We start from the raw sequence: 24,069 nt of genomic DNA, 5'->3' as shown, positions 1-24,069 counted from the left end.
ACCCTCACAGCAACCGTCTCTGTGTATAGCACGTAACAGGCATTCAATGAATATTTGATGAATGGATTAGAAAACATGTAAGACAAATACTGTACTTCCAAGAAATAATTGTAAAGCTGTTTTGAAAAGCAAGATAAGTAGTTATGGATAAGTATATATAGGTGTCTACGCACACATATTTAATTTATTGCTGTGAAGTGTGGTATTGTTGGCTCAAGCATATGAGTGACTTTTATAACAAACATATATTTAGAAACAGAATCTGAATTTAAATGGAAACCTAAATCCTTCTTTCTGCTTCTGAGAAGCACCATACCTAGTCGTTATTGTCCTCAGAAATTTCTGGGAAAAGGGATTCTTTCTTCTTGCCAAAAAAGCGCATTTCAGTTAGAGTTGAAATGTCATTCTGATTTTTAATCTGAATCCCATCTGCTGCTCTCTTAACCTGCTTCTCCTTGTCTTGTCAGTGCAATCAGAATAGTCTTCACTCATAATTACTCATGACTATGATGACTGCAGATAATTTCTGCAGTGTCCTTAGATAGATAACATCAAACTCTGAATAACTGTCATGTTTTAACAAAAGTCTTATTCTCCTTTTGTTAGAGATTTTTGTGAAGGCCAATATTTTTTAAGAGATACAATTTGAAAAACACAATGTGATCTAACAATAATAGTTAAGAATTTTGATATGTCAGGCTTAGATACATTTACCATTAATTGCGCTGGATATTGATCATATTTATTTTCTGAAAAATAAAATCATGCCATAAGTTTATATAGTCAGTTTTTTATTATTCTCATCTCCTACAACCAAATTTTTCTTCCTCAAAACTTTTTCTGTGTTCCTTACATAAGTTTAGTGCTTGGGGTCAAGCACTACTTTTAGCTATAGTATGTGAGATGTAACATAGAACACTCTTAATCAGAATAATATAATACAGAAACAAAACAAAAGAAAAAAATCATCGCAAAGCATTGACCTTTCCTCTTTGAGGTATTTTATCGCTTGCAATTATTTCTATAGGGACTTTCTTTCTCTATTAGACAGCAATCTCCTCGAGAATGTAACATGTGCACAATTCATTTTTTAATACATATAAATAGATATTTTGAATATCCATATCATATCCTATCAGCAACCACAGTGTTGCACATTTCAAATGATCAAAAAGGACTTACAGAATGAGACAAGAGTAAGTACTTTTGCTGGGCTCCCACTGATTATATGGAAAGGAAACTCACTCAAGATGGCTCAATCTGGTGACAATTTATTATAAAGATAAGTGTGACAGTAAGAGATGCTAATTAAAATCTAAGATTGGAAAATGCATTAGTATGTTGCCTTACAGATACTGGAAGGAGATGAAAATTCTAGGTCCGACCTGGTTCTGGCAATTCCAGAAGCAAGAGTTCATGAATCTTCATTCTAGCACCTCACTATTACTGCTTCTTCACAACAGTCTACAGTGGCTATATCTTTGGGGTCTTCTCGCTTTCTACTCTGCAGCTCTTACAAGGTATTATCAAACTTATTCCACCCATGCTCTGAGAATCTTTTTTGGCAGAAGATACATTCCATACTCTCGCCCGTTGAAAACCATTATTATAATGTGTACTATTTCAATATTTCATTGTTCTAGTTTCTACATAATTTTTTCTTGATTTTTGACTCATCTTGCCTCTCTGAATACAGTCTTCGCGTTGTAGACTTTAGAGCTAATTACTTGATTTTTTTCTGTATTTCTAGGTTCAAGGTAAGGATTGCCCTAACTTAGGGCAAAGCTTTCAAACCAGAACACTCAATATAATTTGCCAACCTATGATGTGGCTGTTCTTTGGTCACATGGTCTGTGTCCAGGAGTAGGGAGGGGCACCCATATAACCTACCTGTGATGGTCCCTTAGCTCACACTTGTGGGAAGAACTCTCCCACCGAAATGGCTTAAAGCATAACCTTACATCTTAATGGTATGTCAAATACAACACTTCTTGTGAAATGTTATTTGAGAATAAGATTTCACCTAAATTATTTTTAATCTATAGTGGGTTTCTAATCACAGAGCATTTATATTTCCAAAATGGTAAACTAGAGTTTAAATTACCTGATGTGAAGAAAGTTGCAATTTTAAAGTTTCCTTAATTCTTACAAGCTATAGTCCATTATTTTTACAATGCTGCCTCTTGTTTTCCAAAGTATGTAAATAAATAATTAGGATCAATTCATTACTCTGTTTAATGATTTAGCATTTAAGGAGAGTGAATATAATATTAAAGGAATGTGTGAGCAAAACCAAATGAAAATCATAATATAAAGAACAGTTAATATAATACATGTAGGGAGGGATAGTTAGAGAATAATAGCCTGAGATAGAATACTAGACTATGATGGAGATACTGTAATTGTATCATGTGAATTGAACTAATTTAAAATATCTCTTTTCTATAAGAACAAATGTGTATACACACACACACATGCACACACACACACACCTTTAAAGACTTACTATCAGAGAAGAAGGATGTGAACCAAGAAAGAATATATTTCATTGAATAAGGATTGTAGGAAAGTTAATAGGATGCAGAAAGTTAATCAGAAAAAAAAAAAGAGCCTGAGATAAGGAAAGCAAAAAGACATTGAGGAGAAAAGATGAGGTTTTATAATCATATCAGTAAAAAAATAAAAGAGAGAGAGAGATAAAAATTGGCTCACTAATAAATTAGGAGAGGTATGAAATTAAAGAAATCAATGATAACCTCAAATGACTGAGATGCTAAACTACTTTAATAAGAGAAATGAAGAAAAGTAATATGGATAATTAGAACACAATAGAAATCCTGCAAAAGTAGTAACTTACAAAAGCTGGAAATGTACACTTGAGAAATTTGGCTGAGTTGGATAAAGCACATTGAAATAATCTATTTTGCATCAATTTCAGGAGAATAACATGTGTTAACTCCATAGTACTCAAAATATTCCTTTGATTAAATAGAAACATTACCTTTTAATTGCCAGTGGAAAAACATGATGGAATTGCAAGTGCTGAAATTTCCATAAAGGGAAAAACTTTTGAGTCAGTTTTTGGTCACTAAATAGACATATTACAACTTTATTATCATTCTCAAATAGTTCCTGTTGCCATTGCTTTAAAGTAAAGGAGGCTGGGTATATAGTGCATTAATCAATTAGTATATAAATTCTGTTGTGTTGATACAAATTCATAATGAAGAAAAGAATAGAAGCCACTGAGAACTATTCAAGTGTGAGACTTAATGAGGGTGTACATGAAACTCAATAAAACACAACTTTTCCCCCCCCTGTTCCACAGGCTTGTTTAGTACACCAGGTTATTATAACATATGTAGCTTATTTAGACATTATTAAGACATTCTTTGATACATTAGCTAACTGGACTTGGAAAGTCAAATATTTGATCTTCAGTTTCTTCATCTGAAAACTGGGTTGTTGGAAGGACCAGTACTAATATAATAAAGGGCACATCAGTGATGGTCATTATTATTCTAATTCTGGCATTTGACTAACATTTCCTAATCAAGTAACAATCTCTGTCTTAAATCTCTATTTTTCCTTAGATTTTGAAATCCTCATTATTTTTCACAAATCCTAACATTTTAACAATGTTCTACATCATTTCTTTTGCCTATGGTTAAGATTTCTTCTTTCTTTTTAACTAAATATCATTTTAAACCTGAATTGAACACAGTCCTCTGCCTAGCGTCACATGGAGTCATAAAGCATATGTTTCATATATTTTACAGTATATAATGGCCAGAATAATTTTGACTATAACAAAAGCAAGGGAGTGAAAAATGAAGTCAAATATCCAAGGTCATAGTAATTATTTCTAGCCAGTGCTACTCGTGGCAGTGATGTTTAGGTCTGGTACCTCTGTGTATATAGTCAGATTGAAATAGCCAATACCTTTCATTAGATTGATCTACTAGCACTAGCAACACCTAATACAACTTTGCTGAATAATGGCAAAATACTACATTTTTAGTTATATGTACCTTCCAATTAGACAGACTAAACAATTGTAATGATTTAGCATTTTGACTTCTTAAACTGTTGTTATAATCATTGGATCCTCCATTATAAGCTGAATCTATGCTATGTTCAATCTAAAGCCCTGAAGCTGTGTGAAACCTCTAAATTTAGGAAATCTGTTTATTCTTACAAACACAAATTGCCTATGGCATATAAGTAAATCAAATGTACCAAATCTGGGGATGTAATGTGGGAAGGGAGGTTGGTGGTTAAGAGGAGCTGTTTCTGTTAATTTTAAAAGCAGAAGTTCACCTTAGTAGTGGTTCAGAAAATGTAGTCCTTAGATGGGTATGGGTAGCAGCAACATCATGGAAACTGGTTAGAAAAGCAAATTCTCAGGTTCTGCCTCAGACCTACTGAGAGGGCCCAGTAATCTGTATTTTCACAAGCCCTGCAGGTGAGTCTAATGCATGTTAGTATTTGATACTAAAGTGTAACATTTGGGCGGAATCATTACATTTTAAATTGAACAGACTCTAGCTCTCCTTTGTCTATATATTTTTTGAGATTTGGCCAAAAGGAAGATACTGGTTAATTTTGAAAAACCCATAAATATTTAAATTGAGTACTGTTAATTTATAGTAGCATAATTGTTAATGCCTTCTCATGTGTCTGGTACCTTGAACTATTCTATTTTTCACAAGAAGTTACACTAAATGAATATGTATCAATTTTAGATTATTTCCAAAAATATTTTCCTTAACTTTAAGCAGAAGTGGACTAAATTTTAAGTATTCGACATGTATATTCATTGCTAGATAATTGCTTTATTGTTTAAATAAAACAACAAGAAAAATATCTTAGTACAGTGATGTAATAGATTCATTCATTTATCCATTTACTCCATCAACAAGTATTTGAGCATCTATTATGTGTTAGGCCATATTCTTGGTGCTGAAAATAAAGTCATACAAAATAAACTTCTGCTTAATAATATATATTCTTAATTCACCACTTGGAATTAAAATTTACAACATACCAATTGATCACAATGCTCAAAATTTTCATCTCCTTTAGAACATTTTAGTTGTAATTTACTTTCTACCAAAGGCCTCTTTGATTAGTTTTGAGATAGTTAAGAAAAAATCATCTCAAAAGAATTAGATTTGGGTGCCAAATGCACCTTAATGTTGTAACTGGATGACCTTGAAAAAGTCAATCTTTGAACCTCATTAATTTCATTTGCATAATGGTAGAGATAACAGCTCTGAACTTAACTGACAAGATTATTTGAAGCGCAAACTAGATAATGAACTACTGTAACTGCTAGAAAGTATTACATGTATTGTTGAGTTTTTTTTAATTGTCTGTAACAAGTCACCATTTATAAATTAATCAAATGCACATATTTAAATTCTGAGCCTGATACTTACTAGCTCATTGAACTAGGGTAAATTACTTTTGTGCAAGATCTTGTACTAGAATTTCCTTAAATTAAAATGGTGGTAATATTATGGGAACTCATAGAAATGTTTTAAAATATAAATGGTATAAAAATGTGCTTAGACTGCTGTTTGGTACATTGCTTACATATATTAAGCACTTACTATCTTTGTTTTTAAGCCATATAAGATACCCTTATCACTAAAACAGTACTTAGCTAAACCTAAATACCTAGGACTCTGTATTTCTTCATACTCAAGAATGTGAAGACTAAATCTAAGTTAGGAGTTTTATTGAAACATGGGCTGACTCCTTGACACATTTTAGAATGTTTGTTTTGAAGAAAAAAAAGATAAATGATTTTAGCTACTTCCTTGACTCTTTCTGATAAAACTATGTCTAAGAGAAGATGAAATTATTTGAACTTTTCGAACTTTTGGCTCTCAGGTGAACTTCAAGTTTCATTTATGGATATAACTTTAGTGTTCTCCAAATTAAGCAAAACTCAACTTTTAGTTACTGGAATTAAACAGAACTTTTATCGAAGAGGTAACTTGGTTTGCTACTTAACTGACTTTGCCTGTATGTCTCAGTGATACAAATAGTTTACCCCTGAATAAGGTAGTCACAGCTTCTCACAAGCCTGGACCAGGTATCAAGGCAGGAAAATATAGCAGAAGGGCTGAAAGGCAAGTACAATTATTATAGTTGGAATTAGACTTTTGATCCAGTAATATAAACTTACCTGAATGGCGGTTATTTCTCCCTAGCTACAGGTAATCAACAAAACTACTTGGATAAGAAATATGTTCAGCTCCTTCTGGAGCTATGGGAAGCAAGTGTGATGGAGGGGTGGGTAAAGAATGAACGGCTGCAGCCAGTCTGAGGGAGGCATCTCTCCTCTGCAGCTGCCTTTTCAGGCTCATGACCTGGTGAGCTCATGGACTATCTAAGGGCCAGTGAGGCACATTTCAGATCTGGGAGCTGACAGGGCCCAAAGTTCTGCATCCCCTGACTACCAGGTATCCCTGAGGAACCAAAGAAATGACTACTCTCTGTCTTACAGAGCCTCCTTAACCACCAGGGTTAATATGGGGTAGCTCTTTGATGGATCACACATCTGGAAGGGAAGCAGCAGGAACCACACACCTGCAGTTTAAATCTCAGTAGATTTACTGTGTTTTCTTTTGTATATTCTATATTGCAGGATATATGGAAATAGGCTTCTTCCTCCCACCTAAAAAAGTTTTAAATTTTTGTTTCTGTCAAGTTTCATAGCTCTCAGCTAATCTCAGCCTTTGCTTATTTTATTTATTTATTTATTTACTTTATTTACTTATGTATTTACTTATTTATTTATTTATTTATTTATTTATTTATTTATTTATTTAACTCAGACAATCATACAAATTTCCACTTCCTTTTTGTCATTTTCCATAATGCACCATCTCATTAAAACCCAATGAAAATGACTGCAAGGATGACTGCCTTCAAACAGAATGGATCTGATTGAGCACTGAACATATATCCCTGGCCATCAGCAGATTTCAGTGTGCTTAGGTGAATTGCATTTACTCTGAATGCAGGGTTTTAATTTTTTTTAAGATTTTATTTATTTATTCATGAGAGACACACAGAGAGAAAGACAGAGACATATAGGGAGAAGCAGGCTCCCCACAGGGAGCCTGAGGTGGAGACTCCATCCCAGGACCCTGGGATCACACCCTGAGCCAAAGGCAGATGCTCAACCACTGAGCCACCCAGGTGCCCCTGAATGCATTTTTAAATGGATCATGTGCATTGGATAAACTGGTTGTTCCAAATACAAGTGAACATGCAATCTCCTAGAAGTTGAGGTTGTGCTCAAGCATAGTAGAAAGGCAACATCTCCACAACAATCAGTGTGCTTTGAAATATAAACATGGTAGAAGCAAGCCTATTACTCTTCATATAAGTTGGTCAAGAATACGCAAATCAGCCCAGAAATTCAGGAAAAAATTAACTGAATGGATACTGATTTGGTGGGGTCCCAATTTGGAACTTAGTCTTAAGATCAAAAGGTAAACATTTTCTACCCAACAATTACCATTATTTTTTTTTCATTCAGATGTACAAAAGTGTCAAAAAAAAAAAAAAAAAGGCTATGATAGGAATTCCCTGGGTGGCTCAGTGGTTTAGTGCCTGCCTTCGACCCAGGGCATGATCCTGGAGTCCCGAGGTCGAGTCCCACAACGAGCTCCCTGCATGGAGCCTGCTTCTCCCTCTGCATGTGTCCCTGTCTGTCTCTCTCTCTCTCTGTGTCTCTCATTAATAAATAAATAAAATCTTTAAAAAAAAACTATGATAATATTAATTGCAGTAATATTTGTATGAGAAAAAAGTGTAAAGCACTTCACTGCCTACCAATAAGGAGTGTTAAATAAAGTGTTGCATGATAATGCTAATATTACACAGTTGTTGAAAAGAATGAAGAATGTATTTATGTGGTAGAATGAAAAATTGTCTAAGATACATTCTTAAATAAAGCAAAAGTTATAGAAGAGTATCATATGATGACAGTTATGAAAGAGCTTTCTATCTTTCTCTATCTATCATATGTTAATCTCACTATCTATTTATTCATTCATCTATCTTTCTATCTACCCATTCATCAAGGTACATTAAATGTCAGGAACAATGAAAAACACTAAAAAATAGTAATAATGATAATTTCGGGGAAATGAGGTATGGAGGATCTGTGTAGGGAGAATTTTTGTGTATCCTTTTACAATTTTCTTTTCTTTTTTAAAAAATTTGCTCACTTGAGAGAGAGAACAGGGAGGAGGGGCAGAGGAAGATGGAAAGAGAGTCCCAAGGGAATTCTGTGCTGAGCACAGAGCCTGATGTGGGGCTTGATCTCACAACACGTTAGGACCTGAGCTGAAACCAAGAGTTAATTGCTTAACTGTGAATGAGATACCCAGGTGCCCCACAATTTTCTGTGGGTATTAGTTGTCTGTTACTATATAACAAAGCATCCAAACTTAGTGACTTCAAACCAAGAACTATTTACTTACAATTCTGTGGCTGGCAGGTTAGGCGAGATTTAACTGGCCCAGCTTGTCTTTATGCTTTGTCACATCTAGGTGAACTCCTTCTACAAGCATTGGGGGATTAGGGGTTGGCTAGTCCTGAGTGGCCTCACTGCCATGTCTGGGCCCTGTGCTGGAATGGCTCAGAGGGCCGGCCAGGCCTCTGTCTCCTATGATCTCCCTAATTTCCTTCACAGATAACATTTTTCCAAAAGGGTAAAAAATGAAAACACTGCAAGCCCTCTTGGAGACAAGGCTTGCTAGTCCCCCAACACCGCTTTTGCTATATTTTACCATTCAAAGCAAGTAGCAAGATGAGCCCACATTCAATAAATGAGGAAATAGACCCCATTTTTAATGAGAGGAACAGTAACAACCCATGGCTATATTTAATCTGATACACTCTGCCAGGTGACTGTGTTATAATAAGCATTAATTGTTTTAATAAGAAAAATAGGCACGCCTGGGTGGCTCAGAGGTTGGGCGGCTGCCTTCAGCTCAGGTCGTGATCCTGGGATTGGGGATCGGGTCCCACATCTGGCTCCTACAAAGAACCCTGCTTCTCCCTCTGCCTATGTCTCTGCCTCTCTCTCCCTCAGTGTCTCTCATGAATAAATAAATAAATCTTTAAAAACAAACAAAAAACCCAAAAGAAGATGCTAATCTTTCTTTCATCAAGTATTGGTTTCTTCATTTGCCATCTGTATCTTTGAGTTACACAAGAGCCTGTTTCTATTTTTATAATGAAATGTGATTACTGGCTAGTTAGGAATGATCCTAGAATATATATAAAAAAAGATCTGAATAAGTTTTAGGTCTCTATAAAAAGATTCAGTCCAGATGTGAAATTCCAACATGCATGTGAAGTGTACATATACTTTTATTTACAAGTGGGCACTAATGACTTTTGCACAATGAGTAAATAACCTTAGATAAAATTGCATTATCTTCCACATGTCCATGGGTAGCTTTAAAAGAATTAAAAATCTTTCTTCCTTACAAACATTTGTCATTCAGCACTTTAGTGGCAAAATCTTCTCTACTTTATCCAGTAATGTCCTACTAAAAGGAAATTTAAATAGAAAAGGTATGAATTATTCTAAATGGTTACTGTAATTACTCTTTAGTTTTCTACCAAAATGAATTCAGTGATTAATTTTCTTATTAAAGTAAGTAAGTAAGCCCTCATTTTTCAGATTCAGGGTGGAAAAAGTCTGTGCTTTTCTGAGGCATTCTTAGAATATACTTTTCCCCTCGTAGCTCCTCTACTTTTTCTCCTCTCCTGCCCCAAGTTTGAGATCTCTCAGTTCCAGAAATTCCTACCAATGTAATATGGGTTGATTGTGTCCTGGCAGCATTACATTGCTAGTATTTATCTTGTTTATTTTGTACATTGCCTCTTCCCTCTCACTGGGACCACAAAACCAGTTCTCTCTTCCAGTCCTGACCAAAGCAGAAACAAAGAGTTAGAAGCAAAAATTCCAAGGAACTACTAGCCAGTGAGCCAAATGATGAGTCTTAGGTAATGCTTGCTTGCAGAGCCTAGCTTTTTGTTTCGTCAGCTTGTTTGGTTTTATTTATCTTTGAAATTAGCTATGATCTGCTCTGGAGAAAAGACAAATGACTCAGTGGTGAAGCTAATATAAGGGAAACAGAGAATTAAGGGCAAGGAGTTCTCATAGATGGAGCTGAATTTTTCTGTTTTTCAGCAGAAAACAGAACATTCAAATTAGGATAACGTAAGAGGGGGTTGATAAAATAACCATGGTGAAAGGTATAAGTTGTATGTGTAGAGAAACCACAGGGAAGAGTGCAATACTCTGGGGCTGTTGCTGTAGTAGGATCCAAAGGTGAAAGGAGAAACTTTGTGACTTATTAGTTAAGGGACTTGGCCAATTGAAGATGACCCCAAAAAGTAAGGAGCTGAGGGAATGAACACCCTGAGTTCAATCTGCTCTTCTCTCTACTCCTGGTGTGGTTTTCCATTGGCCAAACCCAAATGAAAACTAGAAGACAGGGAAGTCTATTGATGTACTCCATACAGCGTTAGTATCCTAAGCCAAAAACAGGGTAGACTAAATAAATAAATAAATAAATAAATAAATAAATAAATAAATATCTTAAGAAAAAAAAAAAAAAAAGCAAACACCAAAATTCTGGGACACTTGTGTGGCTCAGTGGTTGAACATCTGCCTTTGGCTCAGGTTGTGATCCCAGGGTCCTGGGATCAAGTCCCGCATCAGGCTCCTCACAGGGAGCCTGCTTCTCCTTCTGCTATATCTCTGCCTCTCTCTTTGTGTCTTTCATGAGTAAATAAATAAAATCTCTACAAAACAAAAAACAAAAACAGGGTAGAGAGAGGCAGAAAAGCAAGGAGAAGATATATAGTCCAGAAAGGAAAAAACAAAAAGAGGCGAGTGAGAGGGAGAGAAAGAGAGGGGGAGAGAGAGAGGGAAAGAGAGAGGTGGGAGGGAAGAATACATGAGGTTGTAGTCAAACGGTCAAACTGTCAAAGTTTTAATTGTGAGCTCTAGGAACGGCTTTAATTATAAGAATCATGAAAACTGATTATGGTAATTACTATTCATCAGTCCTGTAAATATTTGTTCTATTTCCCTCCATAGGTTAGATTATAAGTTACCTGAGGGTAAATATCCTGCTGATCTTACTAAAGTATCCTCCTTAAATATTTGTTAAATCAGATTGAATGTTAAGAGTACTTTACTGAGTTTGTTTTCAAAAGTTAAGAATAGCTCACAGTAAGATTTTTAAGGCTATGTCACTGGGTTCCAGTGACACCATCTTACAATGAACAAGAATATGACATTCCTTCAGCTGTCAACATTGTGATTATTAATCTACCACAACTTTTGCTGACAGCAGAGAATCTCTGTTCTGACAATGACAATATAAGTTGGTTTGCCAGAGAAGTTTACCAACAGCTTGAAACTTTCATGATGAAATGACTGGTCAAGTTAGTGTTGATGGCATCTGGCCGGAGCCATCCATCACTAATCCTGGGAAGCAGGACTATCTAATGGCTCCAGTTTTATTCAATCTATTTTATGCAGCCATGCTTGACTATGCAACAAGAGACCTCAGGGTTGATATTAGGATATATTTTGATCTCCTAAAAGGCTTTTCCACTTCAATAACTTGCAATCCTCCTCAAAAGTCCTTGAGGCAGTTGTTCATGAACTTGTGCTTCCTGATGACAACATACCCAACATGACCTAAAATGGATTTCAGAAAACTTTATAGGCCTTGTGTGTTAGAAGTCGTCTATAGGCTGGAGATGTCTTAATATGTGCCAGATTTCACTAACAGAATTCTAAAACAGTTCAGCAACACTAAATATTTTGAAATAAATTGTTGACAATGTGTTCCTTTCTCATTTTACGAATAATCACCAGATAGATAAAATTCAGAGTAGAGGTGCTTAGGTGGCTCAGTCAATTATGCATCTGACTCTTGATTTCAGTTCCAGTCATGATCTCAGAGTCCTGGGGTGGAGCCCCATGTGGAGCTCTGATTTCAGTACAGAGTCTGCTTGTCCCTCTCCTTCTGCTCCTCCTCCAGCTTGTGCGTGTGCTCTCTCTCTCTCTATATATATATATATCTTAAATAAATAGATAGATAAAATATTTAAAGAAAAAGAAAATTCAGAGTAAAAGCAATATATTTGTGGCTAGCAGTACCATCAGTAATTATCACCTAGCATAATAAACTAAAATGAATTGTGTCATCCTGAGTGAGCAAATTGGGAGCATTTAGTGATTGACTCTACACTGGGATTTGACTGAATCTTAGAATTCCTTCTCTAATGGCTATATAACTGCTAGACATTGGAATTGTAAAGGAAAGTTCATCTAATCATACAATACTCAAGCTGGAAGCTACCTTTGAGTTTATTAACAAAAGTCTCCCATTTTATATATGAAAGGTAAGTGACTTGGTCAATATCATACTATTACTTAATTTCAGAAACTGGACTATATTCCAAGTCCCATGTCTATTTCAATGTAATTTTTATTATTCTAATTTGAATGTTATGGTAGCCAGTTTCCAAGACAATCCCCAGTGATTTCTACCACCTGGTATTCATACCCTTGTGGAATGCCCTTCCACCCTGTAACAGTGTTGGTCTATATGACCAGTAGATTACAACATATTATTTCACTTCTGAAGCTAGGTCACAGAAGGGTCTATGACTTCCTCTTCGCAGTTATTTTGATTCTCTTGGAAGAAGTCAGGTGCTAAGTCTGAGCAGTCGTGAGAAGAGGCCCACGTGATGAAGAACAGAGGACTACAAGGACAGCCAGCAAGGAACTGAGGTGTCCTGCCATCAGCAATGTGACAAACTTGGAAGCAGATTTTCTTGAATTAGTCAAACATTAAGATGATTTGAGTGCTAGCCAACATCTGGCCTGCGGTTTCATGAAAGACCCTGCACCAGAACCACTGATGGCCATTCTCAGATTCCTGATTCTCAGAATCCATACGAGATAGTAAATTTTTGTTTTTAGGTGCTAAGATTTGAAATAATTAAGACTTAGGCAACAATGTATAACTAGTACAATGTGATAGTAAAAATTTCCTCGGTGTGTCGGGTAGCTATGAAATGAGGAATCATAGTAGTTAATTAGGAAGAAGAAGAACATCCTGGAAGGTTTGTAATCTGTGATCTGTGAAATCCTGCTCCCATGGTTAGAGTTTAGAGATAATATGAACCCCCAAAATTACATATAGAATTATATAAATATCTGTGCAAACTTTTTTTTTAATCCTAAAAGAGGGTCTCATAGTTTTTGTCTGATTTTCAGAGTATATATGATTTGCTGCATAGTGAATCACCGGTCTATGACCCTACTATAATATTATGTCCTGAGCTCATTGAGGGAAGAGTCAATCATCTTTTTATTATAACTTTAGAAACTTCCCAAGGTGCCTTATCCACAATACCCTAGTGGGGTGCCCCATGGACAGATGTTAGTTGAGGGACTGAGTGGGTTCATACATTTGTATGTACATGTATCTGTTATGATTGCACACTCTCAGTAGCCATATATTTTAGTTCTTTTCCTTCTGTGGTGCATCTCTCATCTCTTGTCACAATTAATCACTACATAATTTAATTCATAACTGTGGGACAATCCAAAGCTATGTGACTCAAACTGAAATTACTTATTTGGTCTTAGCATGGTAGATTCAGAAGCTAGAGAGTGAAGTAGCCATTAAGTGTGCATACAAGAAATTTCCGGGACACATTTTTGACCATTTTTTTTCTATGCTTCACACACAAAGAGTTTGCTGTAACAAATGTGGATTTTCTCATAATGTTTTTCTTTGAATTTCAGCAGTGCAGGAAAACCATTACCCCCAAATTACAAAAAAAAAAAAAAAAAAAAAAAAAGTCATAGAGCCATTTGCTATTCTGACTGCTTTTTGCTTCTGCCACGATTTTAGAATTTAACCTACCACATTGACTAACATCCTGCCTGTCTTTCTTAAGTAGTTAATTATAATCTCATGCAATCTTTCTGGGAACCTATATCCATTAACAAAATTGGGTTTCCTTCAATTGTGGCTCTAAGTTGATGGATCCCAGTTTGCCTATGTTTTCACTAAGGGCAGCGCTGCTCAGGCCCATACAATGGATCCAAGTGTGCTTTATTTTAAGAACTTTGTAGAATTATTCCCACTTCCATCTTCAAAGTAATGTTTGAAATTCCTGCTGCAGTCCTGATGAGCCATGTACTTGCTCACTACTTACCATCACGCTATATTTCACTAGCCCCTGCTAACACATTCTTCTTTAATTCAACAGAAATTAGTTTCCATCTAAAAGTTACCTTTATGAAATTTCCCTTTGAAAACCACTATTTTCTCAGTTCTATTATTTTCAACATATTTACTTACATCTGGGAATGTTTCCAAAAGGAGCTTTAGGAAATTATTGTACACTCATTTGGGGCAGGGGGAATACATCTACTGGAAGGTCTGAATACTGCCACATGGAGAACAAATGAGGGCAATTAATCCTGGTAATTCTCAAAGTGAAAATACTTTATAACATGAAAAATATAGATTTAACAAATTGATTTTCCGTTTGAGATATATTTTCTCCCTTATCTTGAGGAAATACACATAATTGTATTTTTTTTTTGTCAAGATGCTAGTTAATACAAAGTACTTAGGAAAAAAATAAGCGAGGATAAAAGCAGATACATATGTTTAAGCCATATAAATAATTTATAGCCTCACAATAATGCATTGTAATATAGGCCAGACTCAGCATGGTAATTAAACTGCTCATTAAGTATCTGTTAATGCACACCCACATGTCTCTAACTCTTATAGGCCATTCACAGTTCTGCTCGTTAGGCCCAGAGTGAATTACCCACTCTTGAATCCCTTTGGCTCCACTCATTCCTCAAGTTATGCGTGCATATAGTCAAAAGATGTTTTTGTTGTCTACTGTATGCTATATGCGCTATGCTGGGCTGTGGGAATACAGAGGGAAAGAAGAAAGAAAATAATAGGACTTAAGACTCATCTAAACCCATACCCTGGTCCAGTTTCTATGGTGTATGAAACATAGAAACATGCTCTAAAATGTATCCAGGAAATTTATTTTATGCATGGTGCATGGCTCCTTTGCTCTCTGTTTAGGTGGGCCATGAGCTTTTCACTGCATCAAGATAGAAGAATTGACTGGAGTTTTTCAAATAGCATGTTCTAGAACTTGCATCTATTTTCACTGCCTTTGTCCTTAATCATTGATTCTCAGAGAAACCAGATGGGCTCTTTTAAGACTGTTGCATGTGGTGCTTGTATTAGCCAAACAAGATCACCCCTGAATTTTTTGATCGACCTTATTGACTCCTTCTGTTTATAATGCCCTGATTTAATTTGCAAACTGTTTATATCACTTTCATTTTTAAAATGTTTATGCATTGTGCTGAGGTTTAGAAATCTAAATTTGGTAAATTGTGGATAAGGAGATGGATGAAGGATATTTGTTGTTTAGGATTTGCAAATGGGTGAGCAGTGGTGATCATTGATTTTGATGTTTGCTTAGAATTTTTTAATTTGAGCCATATGCTACATATTTTACTTTCTACCTAAGAATATATTTTAGAGTAATTTTAAAGAAGTCAAAGTCAAGGAAATCAATTTCTGAAATCTGAAGCTATAATGAAAGAGACAGAAGTGGGAGGGTGAATAAACATAAGGCAGAAATCAAGAAGAGAAAATTAGTCATTTCACGGAGGACGTTCCTACACTACTCTTGAAAATCTAAAAGATTGATAAAACTATATTTTGAGAAGGCATAATTTAATTATATAATTCTAAATCTATATAAGATGCCCAATAACTAGTTTTTTTAATTCTTAGGTTTAAAATATTTGCATCCATAAGAAATGTAAGTCAGATGCTTAAAAGCTTTATGGTTCATACACTTTAAACTGAGCTTATAACATTTCAAGCTACCTTAACCATCCATTAACATACTCATCCCTAAAGAGATTGTAATTTAAATTGTCTTGCTTTTACTTTTGATTAAATTACATCATAAATGTACAAAAGTGTGTGAATCCTAAGCTCAGTGAACTTTCATAAGCTGAAGGTAACTGTTTAACCAGCACCAAGATCAAAAAAATATTGTCAGCACCCTGGAAGCCTCACTTATGTTTCCTCTAGTCACTAATCCCAACCCAAGGGTAACTTCTTTCCTGACTTCTAACAGTATAGGTTGTTTTGACAGTTTTCAAACTCTACATAAATGGAATCACACAGACTGAACTTTTGGTTCAGGCTTCTATTTTCTAGCTGTGAGATTCTTTCATATATTTTTTAATATTAAAAACAGTTATTTTATTTATTTTTTATAGATTCAAGTTTTTATTTAAATTCCAGGTAGTTAACATATAGTGTAATATTAGTTTCAGGAGCAGAATTTAGTGATTCATCACTTACACATACCACTGAGTACTCTCATTCATATTTTTAAAATGTATTTGCAGTTTACTCATTGTCATTGCTGTATAGTATTCTATTTTGTGAATATAGAACAGTTTAATTATCCATCTTACTGCTGATGGGCAAAAATGAAGAGCATTTTGGAAGCTACTGGTTTGGACCTACTGGGCACTCAGCTGCTATGGACACTAGTACGAATCTTTTTTTGGGTTACTGGGTAAGCCAATGTTCAGCTTTAGTAGATCCTGCCAAAGAATTTTTAAAAGTAGTTGTAAAGTTAGGGTTTAAAGTACAAAGAAATCAGCATTCTTTGGTGAATGTCTAATGGCTGAATTTGTAAATTATAGACAAAATTATGTGAGGGAATTAAGGAAACATTGGGCTGTGAATGAGCCCTCCCATTGGAGGCCTACCATGTTTTCTGTCAAAAAGCCAATCTCTTGAGGAAGACACCAGCCATTACTCTTTTGATATCTACTTGATACCCCAGAAAGAGGTTCATTTAAACAGTCTAAAACAGGTTGGAAGTTCCTTTATGTCAAAACCTGCCTGAGATTAGAATAAAAGGAATAAAAAAAAGCCCTTCATATAGTATCATACATACTTCCTTGTTACTTAAGCCAAGTGGGTAAATTAGTAGAAATATTTTCTCACCAAACAATAAAGTGAGGCATGTTTATGTTATCTTTGCAGTTGAAATGGGGAAATTGTTAGATGCCTCTCTGAAATTTTCAAAATATTCACATCTCACTATTATATTACCATTTTTAGGAGTAATCATTTTTTAAACTGTGGTTTGTTCATTAAATTATAAGCTTTGAATTTAGGGGAAAGTTTTTTTTTGAAAAGATTTTTTATAATCCTAGTCACATAGTTTGTTGTGTTACATTAGAAAATAATTTAATGTTCATTTACTCGGTATTTATAGATATAATCTTCTGTAGTTATATTAGGATGAATAAAAGACACATAAAATATTTTGTGAGTGTAGTCATCATTTGGGCATCTTGGCTAAAGCTAGGTACTAGAGGATTTTCAGCAAAGTGGAGTCCCATATTTTAACTCTGGAATGTATCACAGGTTTTCTTTCTTCAGTAAATATTCCAAATATTCCAAATATGCTCAGGATGAAACAACACATAAAAATTAATTGAGTTAATTTCTCTGGATGCTTGGGTGGCCCAGTCAGTTAAGCATCTGCCTTCTCCAGCTCAGGTCATGATCCCAGGGTCGTGGGCTTGAGCCCTGTATGAGGCTCCCTGCTCAGCACAGAGTCTGCTTCTCCCTCAGTCTCTCCCTCTGTTCCTCCCCCCTGCTCATGCTCTTTTAGATAAATAAAATATTAAAATAAATAAATTATATTTCTTTAGCTCTAATAGTTGATCCAAAAAGATGATAACAATGAAAAATGACTTAAAACATATGCATTTGTATGCCTGCACACACAAATGATCATCACAATAATTACTCAAACTGGGAAAAGCAGCCATGAAAATTTGCGTGCCTCATAACAGGGGAGTGGGGAGGAAGCATCCTTCAACTAAATCAAGTACAGTAGAGTCACTTTTAAAACACTCAGATTAGTTTAAATGGTTTTGAAGTCATTATCTCCTTCATCTCATTTAAGCTTTATTAGGTTGGGTTTCATAACTTTTTTTTTATTTTGTTTATGCTATGGACTAAATCATGTGCCCCTACAATTTATGTATTGAGCCCTAAACCTCAATGGGACTATGTTTGGGCACAGGGTTTTTAAGAGGTGTTTGAGGTGAAATGAGGTAGGGTGGGGGCCTGATTTGATAGCATTACTGTCCTTATAAGAAGAGACTTCAGAGAGCATTTTTTTCCACCTCTCCTCCATTGCTGTGTGAGGACACAGAGAGAAGGTGGCCAATCTACAAGCCAGGGCGTGATGAGCTCTCACCACAGACTGACCTTGGATTACTTTGATCGTGGACTTCTAGCTTCTAGAACTTGGAGAAAATAAGTTTAAACAATGACATCCAATCCGTGGAATATTGTTATGGCTTCCTGAGCACACTAAGACAATTCAAAGAAAAGTTGAACTCTTTTCCTTAGTTCATAGCAAATTCCTCACTTTTGTTAAAGTGAGTTCTTATGGCATAGTGCCTGAAGAGAAAAAGGCAAGGAAAGTGGCACTTGAGATGTAATGTTACCCTTTCCCATTTAGCTTCCCAGAGGTCTGAGAAAATGGCCAGCACGGATCAGAAATGGAACCTCTTCACCAAGTAGACTGTGTGTTAATTTTCAACTGAATTGCAGATATTTCACTCTTTGTTCTCTGAATGAACACTTCCTTTGGAGTGGCTGGCTCCTCTGACAGTGACATACAAACATTTGATTTAAATGTTGTGCTCTGTAAAACTCACAATGCTCATGGTAATAATACATCTATGGCCTTTATATTCACACATTTTTTATTCCCTTGACTGTATTCGGACTAAGCATGAACCAGTGATGTACGAATGGACTCCTTTCCACTCCCATCTGCCATCCTTCTTCTATCCGGGAATATATCTCTTTACAGAAATTCCAGCTTCTGTCTCAGAAGTCCTGACGTTTCAGAGTCTTTATTTAGCTCTGCTTTTATACAAAGATATTTTGAAATGGTAATATCACTTGTAAAGAGTCCTTCCTTCCTCTGGGACTAGTAATCGTGTTTTGTATTGTTTCTGAAGTGCAACATGGGAAAGAGGTAATATATCTTTCAAGCTGAATGCTTTCATTGTCACTGGTTTTCATTTTTCACACAGACTTTGACATATTTCTGTATTGTTGGAGGTGATGCTGTGAAAAAGCTAGGAGGCTGGTTCATCCACATCCCTGGCTTTGCCCTCTTTCTCTTTTCATATAAAAATTGTAAAACTTAACGGATGACGACTAGGTTAGCAGTGTCGTTCTTTTTTAGGTTCTTCATGAACCTTGTACTTTGGCTGGTATTGATTCCCTTTGCCATTGTCAGTACAGTGGATTGAATCTTTGGTGTGCATCATCCTTCAAAGATCAATGTGTAACTTTTCCTATAGAATTTCTTACATTTGGGATAGAATTTAATGATCCAAGATGCATACGTGAATTATACCAAAACAATTATTTGGTAGATGTTTAATAAATTTTTGAAAAATTATGAAGCTAAACACTAAAATAGCTTTGTAATCTTGTATATCAAAATGTGGGAACCTATTTTCTGATCTTTTTATAAATCGAAACATTTGATGCCTGTCTGCATAGTGAAATCTTATATACAAAGAATGTAACTATCAACTAAGTTTTCCTCTTACCTGAAAAAGTAGCTCTTATTTAAAAAAGCTATAAAATCTTTGTATCAATGAGTGAACAGAATGAAGAAATAATTGTATCATTATGGGAGTCAATAATACACAATAATTATAGTTGTATAATTGCATTTTTTAAAGATTTTATTTATTTATTCATGAGAGACACACAGAGAGAGGCAGAGAGACATAGGCAGAGGAGAAGCAGACTCCCTGATGCAGAATTTGATCCTAGGACTCCAGAATCATGCTCTGAGCCAAAGGCAGACACTCAACCACTGAGCCCCCCAGGCATCCCAATAATTGCATTACTTTTAAACAATTGCAAATCCCTCTCTTGTCCCTTAATTTTTACTATTGTTATTTCCATACTAACTTTTTAAAGGTATTTACAATTATTAGAGTGATATTTTTCATTATTTGCATTATTAATTATAAACACTATGGTCTAAGTCTTTATAATTTTAAATTTATTTTTATAAGTACAATGATACAAATTTTACCTCGGATTGTAAGATGTATGGTTGTTTCCAGTGGCAAAAGCCAATCTATATATAATATCCCATCAAACAATCATAAGCAGATGTGTCATGTTCTTTTTACATGATCAAATTTGTGGCCTACAATCCCATAAAAGCAAATTGCCATATTGTTCATATTTTCTTTGTTATTACCTATGGATATGGCTTGCCATAAGATTTCTTTGGTCCACATCAATGTTAACCATGTAAAATACTGGGTTATTTTTATATTTACTTATGTTATAATATATTTCCCGTTCCATAACTTTTGTTAGGTTGCTTTGTTCATTTCTTCACACATACACACACACAAAAAAATAGGAGTTATAATCATTTAGGCTCATGGTTACTCTAAATGAGAACCTCATAAACAGAATACTTAGAATTTGAGTCCAACAGAAAATCATCTTATTAAGAAATATTGAGTCAAGTGACCTTATTAGGCAATATTGCTATTTCCATTGTAAAACACATATTTCATAGTAATTCAGATTCCCACTTTTTCTCATAAAGTAATATTCTTTTTACATCATTCAAGTCCTTTCAAGTGAGCAAAAGAAAGTTCTACCTACAATTTTAGTTCTATGTCCATTTTAAGAATGTCATTAAAAAGATGCTCTTTCACAAATATCTCATTTAAGAGGATTTGTGTTCTGACAAAAATATATTGCCATCTGTTCCTTTTTCCTATTGGCAAATAAAATAGTGTGAACGATGTATTCATCTTAAATCTGAGAATCGATTACATGGTATAGCATTATATGACATAGAACTTTAATTTTTTAAATTATACAAGTAAGTAAAAATTTTCTAGATATATGTGGAAAACTTGTGTATACATACATATATGAAAATTATTGGTATACACAAAGTATGTGTGTGTATATAATTTAAAACAAAGGTAGAACCATTATAATGTATATTTTTTAATTTATTATCCTTTTTTTAAAGATTTTATTTTTTAAAGTAATCTTTACACCCAACATGGAGCTCAAACTCAAAACCCCAAGATCAAGAGTCCCATGTTCTACTGACTAAGCCAGCCAGGCACCGTCTAAATTATTATCTTTTGAAGAACTTCATACATTGTTGAAATTTTTCAGAAACATAATTTTAATGACTTCTTAATATCTTAGCTTATACATATACCATAATTTACCTACTTGCTATTGTAAGGAATTTAAGTAGTTTTGTTTTTTCACTTCTTTAAATAGTAAAATGTCTATTTTTAACCAAAATTTGAGATCTATACATTCATAAATCATTTATACATTGATTGAATGTCTTAAATATTTCAGGCAGTCTGCTAGGGGCTGGATACACAATGTAGAAAAAAATACATAAAAGCTAATATGAGTGAGGAAGTTTTTCAAGCACCACTTCTTATTAATTACTATAGTTTCTATATAATGAGTTATCAGAATATTTTGATCAACACAGGTTTCAAACTGAGAACAATAGCATGAAAACTCACTTAAAAATATTTTTTCCTTCTCATTGAGCAAATCCAATAAAATGCATATACTTCTTCCATTCCTCACTATGTGTTTTCTTTATATATAAATGAAACCCTGAATTTGTTGAGCTCTGGACTCCATGAATCTAAGACCCCTACACAATGGTGCTTTGCAGTCATTGCTGTTAATCAGTGGCCAGGTATGTTATACAGATTATCCTAAAGCCACCACAATAATTTCCCCTCTGTTTCTTAGAACTTAATATTTGCCTCTTTATCTTTATGTAGGATCTAGTCATTTATATTGGAACTCAATTTATGGTATAACTCTTAAATTTGAAGCATCTCTAAGAGTAATATGTGACCAGCTAGAGCATCATACAGATTACGATAATACATATATTTATGGGGGGAAAGACAATTACATTCGTATAGCTTAGGAATTTAATGCATCATAACCCGATTTCCAGAATGCCATATTATTTTAAGCCTATCAGAAAATAAATCTACCCTTTCTTTTTGTGGCTTTTTTCCTCTCAAACCACATAAAGGAAAGCAATCTCAGTTTTAAAATGTGAGCTTCTGAAAATCAGGCCATCTTTTAGCTGTGTTTGTTTCGGCATCTAGTACCTTCTGATCCATATATAAAATGATTTCAAATTCAGATCAAATAAATGAGAAAGGCTTTGACAAATAAGAATGGAAGGCCCAAAATGGGTCTTTTTTTTTTTTTCCCAAAATGGGTCTTATGCTACGGACGTTGTCTTGATTGTTTACTGTCCAATATCCCATATATCTTTATTAAGCATCTATTATGTTCTAGGTTATGAAGATGTAGAAATTAATGTTTTTAAGCTTAAAACTTGAAGAGTTTGGGTCTTTGGAAGGATGCTCAAATAGGCAAGTAGGAAAATGTTTATAATACAATATTATAAATTTTCTTAGAAGATTAAGTTATATACCCCTAGAATACACCAATATTCATGGCAGTATTATTCACAATAGCCAAAAGGTGAAAATAACCCAAATGTACAATAAATAAAATATGGCATATCCATCCATCCATTCAATGGAATATTATTTTGTCTTAAAAGTACACAATTCTGATCCACGCTACCACATGGTTTGTGCTAGTGAAATAAGCCAGACAGAGGACAAATATCTTGTAATTATACTTATGTGGGGTACATAGAATAACCAAATTCATAGAGATAGTAAGTAGAATAGTGGTTATCAGGGGCTGTGGGAAGGGAGAATAGAGAGTTATTTTTATTGTTTAATGGGTGCAGAGTTTTTACACGGGAGATGAAAAAGCTCTGGAGATGGATAGTGGTGATGATTGCACAACTGTGAATATATTTAATACCACTGAACTGGATGGACACTTGGTTAAAATGGTAAACATTATGTTAGCCCTATTATACCACAGTGAGTTTAAAACGTTGGGAAAAAAATCCCCTGGGCAACAGAGAAGCACACAGACTTTCTGCAAGAGTCAGCAGAGGCTGTGTGTAGGACCGCTAGTTGTAAAGCCAAATAGGATTTTGCTGGGTTGACACAAAGAGAAAGGGCAGTTGCTGCAGAGCAACCAGTCTCAGGGACAGATATGCAAAAACAGTCTCTGGGATAGGAGATACATGGTTCATATGAAGAAATGGAAGGAATTAAATATGGAAAAGTTTCGCCAGGATCCAGTCAGGAAGAATTTCTGTGGCAGATTGTATTTTCCAAAGACAATAACACTATTTCCTGTCTCATGTATTCTTACACAAGCTTGCCATTCCTCCACCAAGAAAGGGACTCGAATCCCTTTCCCTCTGAATCTAGGAAGATTTGTGACCTGCTTGTAGCATCAGTAACATGCTGCATTTCTGCAAGGCTTCTCAAAGTCATAGAGGTCAATCAACTTCCACACAATCCCTTAGAATAATGGCTCTTGGAGCCTCCAGCCATATCGTAAGCCATTCGACTGCCCAGTGGCCACCACACTGGGAGGAAGTCCAAACTAGAGCCTACAGAGTGATCACTTGGAGAACCTGACTCTACATAAGGAGAAGCAGATGCTCAGCCAGCTTTCAGCTGCATGGTTTATGCAGCTTCCAGTTTCAACCCCTGTCTGACTGTAACTTCATGAGAGATACTGAGCCTATAATACTGTCAAGCCAACCCCTTCCTCAATTCCTGACCCAAGGAAACCGTCACAGGCAATAAAGTGGTTTCTCTCTTAAACTGCTGAGTTTTGCGGTGATTTGTTACATAATACATAGCAATAGCTGACCTGAACAATGTCA

Source organism: Nyctereutes procyonoides, unplaced genomic scaffold (assembly GCF_905146905.1).
Source record: "Nyctereutes procyonoides isolate TBG_1078 unplaced genomic scaffold, NYPRO_anot_genome, whole genome shotgun sequence".
NCBI classification, from domain to species: domain Eukaryota; kingdom Metazoa; phylum Chordata; class Mammalia; order Carnivora; family Canidae; genus Nyctereutes; species Nyctereutes procyonoides.
The sequence above is the reverse complement of the archived record's forward strand: the minus strand, read 5'-3'. Positions refer to the sequence as shown.